Source organism: Pinus tabuliformis, chromosome 7, assembly GCF_031772625.1.
Source record: "Pinus tabuliformis cultivar Carrire ecotype Pingquan chromosome 7, CPIR1, whole genome shotgun sequence".
NCBI classification, from domain to species: domain Eukaryota; kingdom Viridiplantae; phylum Streptophyta; class Pinopsida; order Pinales; family Pinaceae; genus Pinus; species Pinus tabuliformis.
In genome coordinates this window covers 1,830,004,242-1,830,012,178 of record NC_142293.1, presented here as the reverse complement: position 1 = coordinate 1,830,012,178, position 7,937 = coordinate 1,830,004,242, and the positions used below count along the sequence as shown (strand labels likewise).

The 7,937-nt window shown below is 36.5% G+C and overlaps 1 pseudogene; it reads left to right on the top strand.

Moving 5' to 3' along the window:
• Positions 1–882: 882 nt before the first annotated feature.
• Positions 883–7,583, top strand: LOC149255716 (DNA polymerase delta catalytic subunit-like; annotated as a pseudogene).
• Positions 7,584–7,937: the final 354 nt, after the last annotated feature.

The following is a 7,937-nucleotide window of genomic DNA, read 5'->3' as shown; positions in this document are numbered from 1 at the left end:
CCAATTTATTGCAAGGGATGACATACCTTGGTTGTTTTTGTGCCCTAGGTAGACATTTTCCTCTCATCCTTTTCTGCCACAGGTTTCCCATTACTGGGGCATGACTTTCCCTCTCGTTCTGCTGAACACCACCTGCGCTGGTCTCGCCTATTACCACATTTTTGAAGGAGGGGATCTCTCCCCCCCCCTTTGGTTCTCCCATTTCGCTCAGGGCGTGTTTTTAGGGTTTAACCCCAGCTCTGCCACTGAGAACTCAGAAGACTGAGACGCGTTTGCAGCGGGGATTCGCTGCTCAAACTAATCGATTTCCGCCTTCCGCAGTCTGCTCCCTGCTATGCCTCTTGTCAGCGCTGTCTGTCTGCGCAGGCCCTAGCGCGCATCGTTCCGGACCCCATTTTTTTTTTATAATTTCATTTGTTATGTTTAGGATCATTATTTTAGATATGAAAAATAGTTTCATATTTTGGTTGGGTTCTTAATAGTTCCACAATTTCATTGTAAATGCAGGAAGTAAGTGACACAGTGCCTAATGTATCTATAAGGGAACCTTCCTCAATCCCCAAGACTACAACAATATCATCGGTGACCACAAAAGGAATGCAAGAAATTACAATCTTGCTCACTTCAGAAGGATATGTCTTGAAGGATGAAAAAGGGCTGAAATTTTATCACTTTATTTTTCGTCGTGCAGAAGAATTATTTGGAAATACCATCCAAATGGATTGAAGGAAACAAGCCAATGCCAAAAATGAGGAATTATTTAAAGATGTAGTAATAGCATTTGGTAATCCTGGATTTGATAAGGAACTTATTTTACAGATTGCAAGTAAATACATGCACTCAAAGAGGTCCAATTTAAGGACAAAGTTGACAAAAAACTTGATGTATCCACGTCCAGCTTGGATCACAGACCAAGTGACGTGGGATGAACTTATGAAAGATGCCAAGTTTAAGAGGAAAGTCCTCAGAAGTCCAAACTATACGCCATCTACACAAGGAGGAGCTAAGAGACGCCTACGAGATACAAGAAAAGCAACCCAAGCTAGGGTGTCAAAAATTGGATCTCACAAATTAGGCTCTGGTGGATATAATAGTATTCGTGGTGGTATGGTAAGTGATATTTCCATCTATTATATTTTTCTATTTTAGGCAAAGTAACCATGGTCACGTTGGGTTAATTGTATCTTATTAGTTATTTTACCTTATAGATATGATTATCTTTGTTAATGTAGATTCACTAGTTTCAAAAGGAAGCTTCAGAGGAAGACCTAAAATACGGTGTATTACATGGTTCCCAAGGTCTTCGCCAACACATGATAAATCGAGGGGAAAAAATAATTACTGGTTATGGATCCGAGGTTAGTTGTTTATAATATTATATCAATAATGCAATAAATCAATTGGAGGTTTTAATGTTATTATAACAAGTTAAAGTGTGTTGTGTATAGGAATCAGGTGAAACATCTGGGAGTGAGCATGGGGAGGAGATACAAGCACATGATGATTTGCTTGTTGCACAAAATCATCCAATAGTCATTCCTGAACCTTGGCAGATTGTTGAATTTCAGCGAATGGTAGACAGAAATAATGAGGAGGGTGTTCAATGTGATGAGCATTCCACACCCACAATTAATGTAGCGCCTCCCAAAAAGAGAACAAAAAGGATTGATATGTGTTAAATTTTAATAACTTGAATGTGCATCACTCTAGCTTCTAAGGATCGCACTAGGTTTTGAGGGTGCAAACATAAACTAATTATGTGTGCAACAAAACAAATTTTGAAGATACTTTGTTTTTTTGATGAGTACTTACATATTAAGGGCATCACTAAGACTGTTGCAGGTCCTAACTTGTATTATTTGTTTGATTATGATCAATTTGATATGCTTATATTTGTGTTGTATGTAGATGACCTGGTCCTAAAAGTTAAAAATTCTAGTTAGTTAAAAAATTCTATCCCATGGTGCAAGAAGAAACTGGCAAGTGAAGTTGACATGAAGGATATACACCTCATGTGTTATTTCTTGGTCTTGGAGGTTTGGCTGAGTTGAGGTGAGGTGGTCCTCGAATAGGGGTAAGTAAGCAATTGAGATTCTGAAGAAGTTTCGGATAATGGACAATAAACCATAGGCTACTTTTATGATACATATTTTGAATTTATCAGTAGATTAAGATTCAAATTTGGTTGATTCGTCAGCGTACAAAAAGTATATAGGTTCCCTAACATATTTGGTAGAATTTAGCAGTCAAATTGCTGTGTGCATGAGATCCCTTGTCTCACAAACAAGGGGGGCTCAGACACCAATTTATTGTCCAGCTTGGCTGCTAATATATGGTTGAGTTGAGGTTGCTGCAAATATGCTCCATGGTCTGAGGTATGCGAGGTACTTAAAGGGCACACTGGCACAGTGCTTTGAGCTGCTGCATGCTTTAGTGGATTTTGACAGGGCCAGAGATGCAGGTGGCAGGAAGAGTGATTCATGGTTTTGTTTCAGCTTGGGTTCAAATATAATATCTTTGTTAGGATGGGATACCCATGTGTGCAAGTTGAAGAAGTCCCTTTCTGGGCTAAAGTAGCCTCTTGTGCTTGGTACTCATGGATTTATGAGTACTTACAGATTATGGGCATCACTAAGACTATTGCAGGTCCTAAATTTTATTATTTGTTTGATTATGATAAATTTGATATGCTTATATTTGTGTTGTATGTAGATTACCTGGTCCTAATAGTTAGTTTAAAAAACTCTATCCCATGGTGCAATACGAAACTGGCAAGTGAAGTTGACATGTATTATTTCTTGGTCTTGGAGGTTTGGCTGAGTTGAGGTGAGCTGGTCCTCGAACACGGGTAAGTAAGCAATTGAGATTCTGAAGAAGTTTCGGATAATGGACAATAAACCCTAGGCTACTTTTATGATACATATTTTGGAGTTTTTAGTAGATTCAGATTCAGATTTGGTTGATTCGCCAATGTACAAAAAGTAGATAGGTTCCCTAACATGTATCGTAGACTTTAGCAGTCAAATTGTTATGTGGATGAGATCCCAATACACTGTCCTAGTCATCCCAGCTGTATAATGCACAGTTGTACCGTTGTAACACTAACATAGGCACCATAAGCTATGCTACTAGAAAGGATTAAAAGTAAAGTAGGATGCTAAGACCTTAATGTCTTTGCATGTCAAACACTATGCTGATACTTATTTCATTATTTACTTTTTAACCATCATATGCTGACCATTTTCGATGATGCTAAATTGAATGATCTTTTTCCTGTTTCCTAGGGCATATTACTAGAGATCCTAGAAGAGTTACTGGCTGCCAGGAAAAGAGCCAAGGCAGACCTAAAGGTGGTGAAGTAAGTGCTTCCTATGTTCATGTTACATGCTTGTATTTTTTCCACTTAGCATCTCAGTTTTTAACTTCCTGTAATCTTGTTTAGGAGGCTAAAGATCCTTTTGAAAAGGCTGTCTTGGATGGCCGACAATTGGATTTGAAGGTAATTACAGCTTTTTCAAGTCTGTATTAATTATGGCTTGGACATGGAATAAAAGTATAAGTAGGTATGCTGGTGAAACGCATAAAATAGTTTTGACTGTGTGCACTTGCAGATAAGTGCGAATTCAGTTTATGGGTTTACTGGTGCCACTGTTGGGCAATTTCCCTATTTGGAGATTTCGTCGAGTGTGATGAGCTATGGTAATTTCACAGTTCTTCCATGGAAAAAAACATTAAATCCATGGACACCTTGATTGTCCCCTTGTTTTTCCTAGTTGTAATGTTATGGGTGCTTCTTTTACTTACAAGATAGTCCTCTCTTATTCTATATATGCATGTATCAACCATTCACATTGCTTATTTTTGGGCATCAATTATATCCATATAATTCTTTTCTTCCTCCTGGCATAATGTTAAGGGTATGAACTGTAATTGACAATCTTGTACAAATAAGATCAAGTTCTTGAATTGCATTAATTAGTCATGTGTACTTGTACAACTAAGATGATATGCTTAGGCCCTCTTATTATATTTTGATTACAAGTCTAGTTTGATCTTTTGACACATTCTATGTTCCATCAGACAATATCAATTTTACGTATTTTTTTAAAATTTCATATCATTAATCATCTCATTTTTTTTCCACCTGTCAGGCCGTCAAATGATAGAGCATACAAAGAAGCTAGTTGAAGAAAGGTTCACAATAGTTGGTGGTTACCAGTACAATGCTGAGGTAGGCTATTATTTAGCAACTAAAGGCATTTGTAACCTTTGAACTGGATCAGTAATGACAGGAAGTACACTTGTTGTATTGGTGATAATCCAAGTTCTTGAAATCATAATGGGTGATCTGATCCTAACCAAGATTTCTACTGTAAATCTTGATATTATATTTTTATATTTGAATCTAGGTTGTATATGGAGATATAGATTCAGTTATGATACAGTTTGGTGTACCAAATATAGAAGAGGCCATGATGCTAGGGAGGGAAGCCTCAGATTATATTAGTGGTACATTTACAAAGGTACAGTGTCAAGAATTTTAAATATCCGTGAAGCCTCTAGAGTTGTTAATGATGTTTTTGTAGGGATGAATGTTTTAATATCACCTTTCTTTTTAAAACTAATCTTCTTTGGACATTCCACTTCCATGAGATCTTTGTAAATATGCACAGGACGAGACGATCAGTTATGCTTTTCTGTGGCTTATTTGCATCTGTTTGGTGCATCTTTGGCATCTAATCAGTGTGTTATTTAACATATGCTTTTATGTAGCCTATTAAACTAGAATTTGAAAAAATATACTACCCATTCTTGTTGATCAGCAAGAAAAGATATGCTGGGTTGTTGTGGACAAAGCCAGATGCTTATGACAAAATGGATACTAAAGGTGACAAACCTGATCTTTTTGTTTCAAAGACAGGCCTTAGTGTTTGTGAAGGCTCAAAATGCTCTTAGAAAAATAATTTATTTGATACCTTCTTAATTATTAAATATTCCTAATCTTTTAAATATTCCATATCAACAGGCATTGAAACAGTGCAAAGGGACAATTGCCTGCTGGTGAAGAACTTGGTTACAGAGTGCCTTCACAAAATACTCATTGATCGTGACATACCTGGTGCAGTGCAATATGTCAAGAACACTATTTCTGACTTGTTAATGAACAAAATGGATTTGTCACTTTTGGTGATAACTAAGGTGAGAACAATGAATCCTTCTGCATGTTTATGACCAAATTTGTTTGACCATTTGTTACTTTTGAAATGGATAAAATATGATAGGGGGAAGAGGAGATTTACATTGCGAGCAAGTCACTTATTACATATTCCTGGTTTCAAGTGTTAGAAGTATATACTATATACCTAGTTGGGGCAGGCCATGGAAGTTTCGTTTTTAAGTCTGTCATGTTTCTTCTCCCTACATTCTGTACTTGGAAGGGATTCAATCAATATTTACTGCTAGCAATGGGAGGAAGAAGTGTCAAGGGAGGCTCTTATACAATTGAAGAGAATCAAAACATGACAATATATAATATATCTGCATTTTTAATCTCATGCTGAGAAAAATTGATTACTGTTTAGCTGCGGCAGAAACAGATGTTTGCAGGTCATATCCTTTATCAAGGCTATCAACATATTCTTAAGGGCATTGTTGTTTGCCTGTGCTAACAATCTCTTTGTTGAGTCAGGGTCTAACAAAGACTGGAGAAGACAATGCAGTCAAGGCAGCACACGTGGAACTAGCTGAGCGCATGCAGAAGGTAAATACTGGAAATAACTTCTCAGAACAAGTATAATGAATGGTGCAATGCCTTCTGGTTCCATTTCAATCCTATCTCTCTATTTTTATTACTGCAGTGCATCTAAAGACTCTTGTAATATTTTGCTTTTTATTGACAATGAGTCCATTGTTGGATTTTTTAAATGGATGTCGTGTTTTAAAGCCAAGTTGCCCCTGGTTTATAGAGGGATGTTGCAACTACTCCAACTGTGGGTGATCGTGTTCCATATGTCATCATAAAGGCTGCAAAAGGTGCCAAGGTAATAATTAACCCCTTCTGTGCTCAACATAAGTCTCGATATTGCACTAAAAAATGGTTATTTTAATTATTTTGTTGTGTTTTAAAGCCAAGTTGCCCCTGGTTTATAGAGGGATGCTGCAACTGCTCCAACTGTGGGTGATCATGTTCCATATGTCATCATAAAGGCTACAAAAGGTGCCAAGGTAATAATTAACCCCTTCTGTGCTCAACATAAGTCTCGATATTGCACTAAAAAATGATTATTTTAATTATTTTGTTATGTTTTATTTGGAGGCATAATTTACAGAGGGATTATGGATATAATGACTAATGTGTTTACTTGGGCTCAGGCATATGAGAAATCTGAGGATCCAATTTACGTACTGGAGAATAACATCCCTATTGATCCACAATATTATCTGGAGAATCAACTGAGCAAGGTGAAAGACCAAAGCATCATCACTTGTTGTTTATGCTCTTTTTGAAAATTTCACCTGTGTTTCAAATATATCTTGATAGATAGTAATTCTTTCCAGCTAAGTGTTTTTGATTAGTGCCTTTTTTTTCTCTGTAGCCACTGTTGAGAATATTTGAGCCCATTTTGAAGAATGCAAGTAGGGAGCTTCTTCATGGTAGTCACACACGAGCAGTTTCCATATCAACTCCTTCAAATAGTGGAGTTATGAAATTTGTCAAGAAACAACTCAGTTGTATTGTTGTAAAACGCCCATCAGGTATTTAGTTAATACAAGTAGAGGGTTTCCTGCATGAGGTTTCCTTCCTTATAGTAGTGCACAATTGAGAGTAACTATTATTTTAGTTTGGCGCTTTAGAAAGCTACTAGGGTTCATCTTTTTGATGTGGAAAAATCTATGAGGTTGCATGATCCCATGCCTGCTCTCCTTGTAAGAAACTGTCTAGATTTCTTATAATAAGAATGCCTGGTTAGGTTGCTTCATACTGAAATTCATGATGTTACCTGATTTCATGTTGCCATTGCAGCAAAGAAGATCAGACACTTCGTTCACATTGCAAAGGAAGAGAAGCAGAATTGTATCAGAAAACAGTTGCAAATGGTAAGCTGGTATTCTAATACCATTACTCTTTATTTGGAGAATTTAAAGTAGGCCTTCTGTCTATTGTTCTCACCTATATTTTCTATCATATGACACTAATATTTGATCAATGTCAGTGAGGGAATTAGAAATTCTCTTTGGTAAACTATGGACACAATGTCAGCAGTGCCAAGGCTCTCTGCACCAAGATGTTCTTTGCACAAGGTTTTTGAATGCTATATTTCAAGTATTACATAGTATTACATTTTCATAACATGATTTAAATTTACATTATGGATGTATTTTGTAACATTTGTGTGATCATGTATTTGTTTTTAATTAATAGGATGTTTTTTTATTTTATTTTTACAATTACTATCTCTTTTATACTTACATTGATGTCCTATCCTTATTGCAGTTGTGACTACCCAATATTTTATCGTAGGAAGAAAGCTCAGAAAGACCTAACTGAAGCAGAGGTGCAACTAGAGCGCTGGCAGTTTTGAGGATGCTGCCTATGTAGCTTGTAATTTTTTGTATTATCGAATATTTTGCGCTGGCAGTTTTGAGGATGCTGCCTGTGTAGCTTGTAATTTTTGTATTATCGAATATTTTTGTTTTCCTGAATTTTCTCTGGTGTATGTTTCTCTGATTTAATGGACCAGGGAATTTATTTGGTCCCTGAATCAGGATGAGCATGGTTTATTTATTGTACAATAATTGTCAAGTCCTTGTTATTTAATGTTAACCAGTTCGATATATCTTTTCTCCTTGCAAATGAGATGGAGAACAATGGTTCCAACTAGGACATATGGAGTAGGTGTGAATATAAAACTCAATCATTACGGATCTATTAGCTA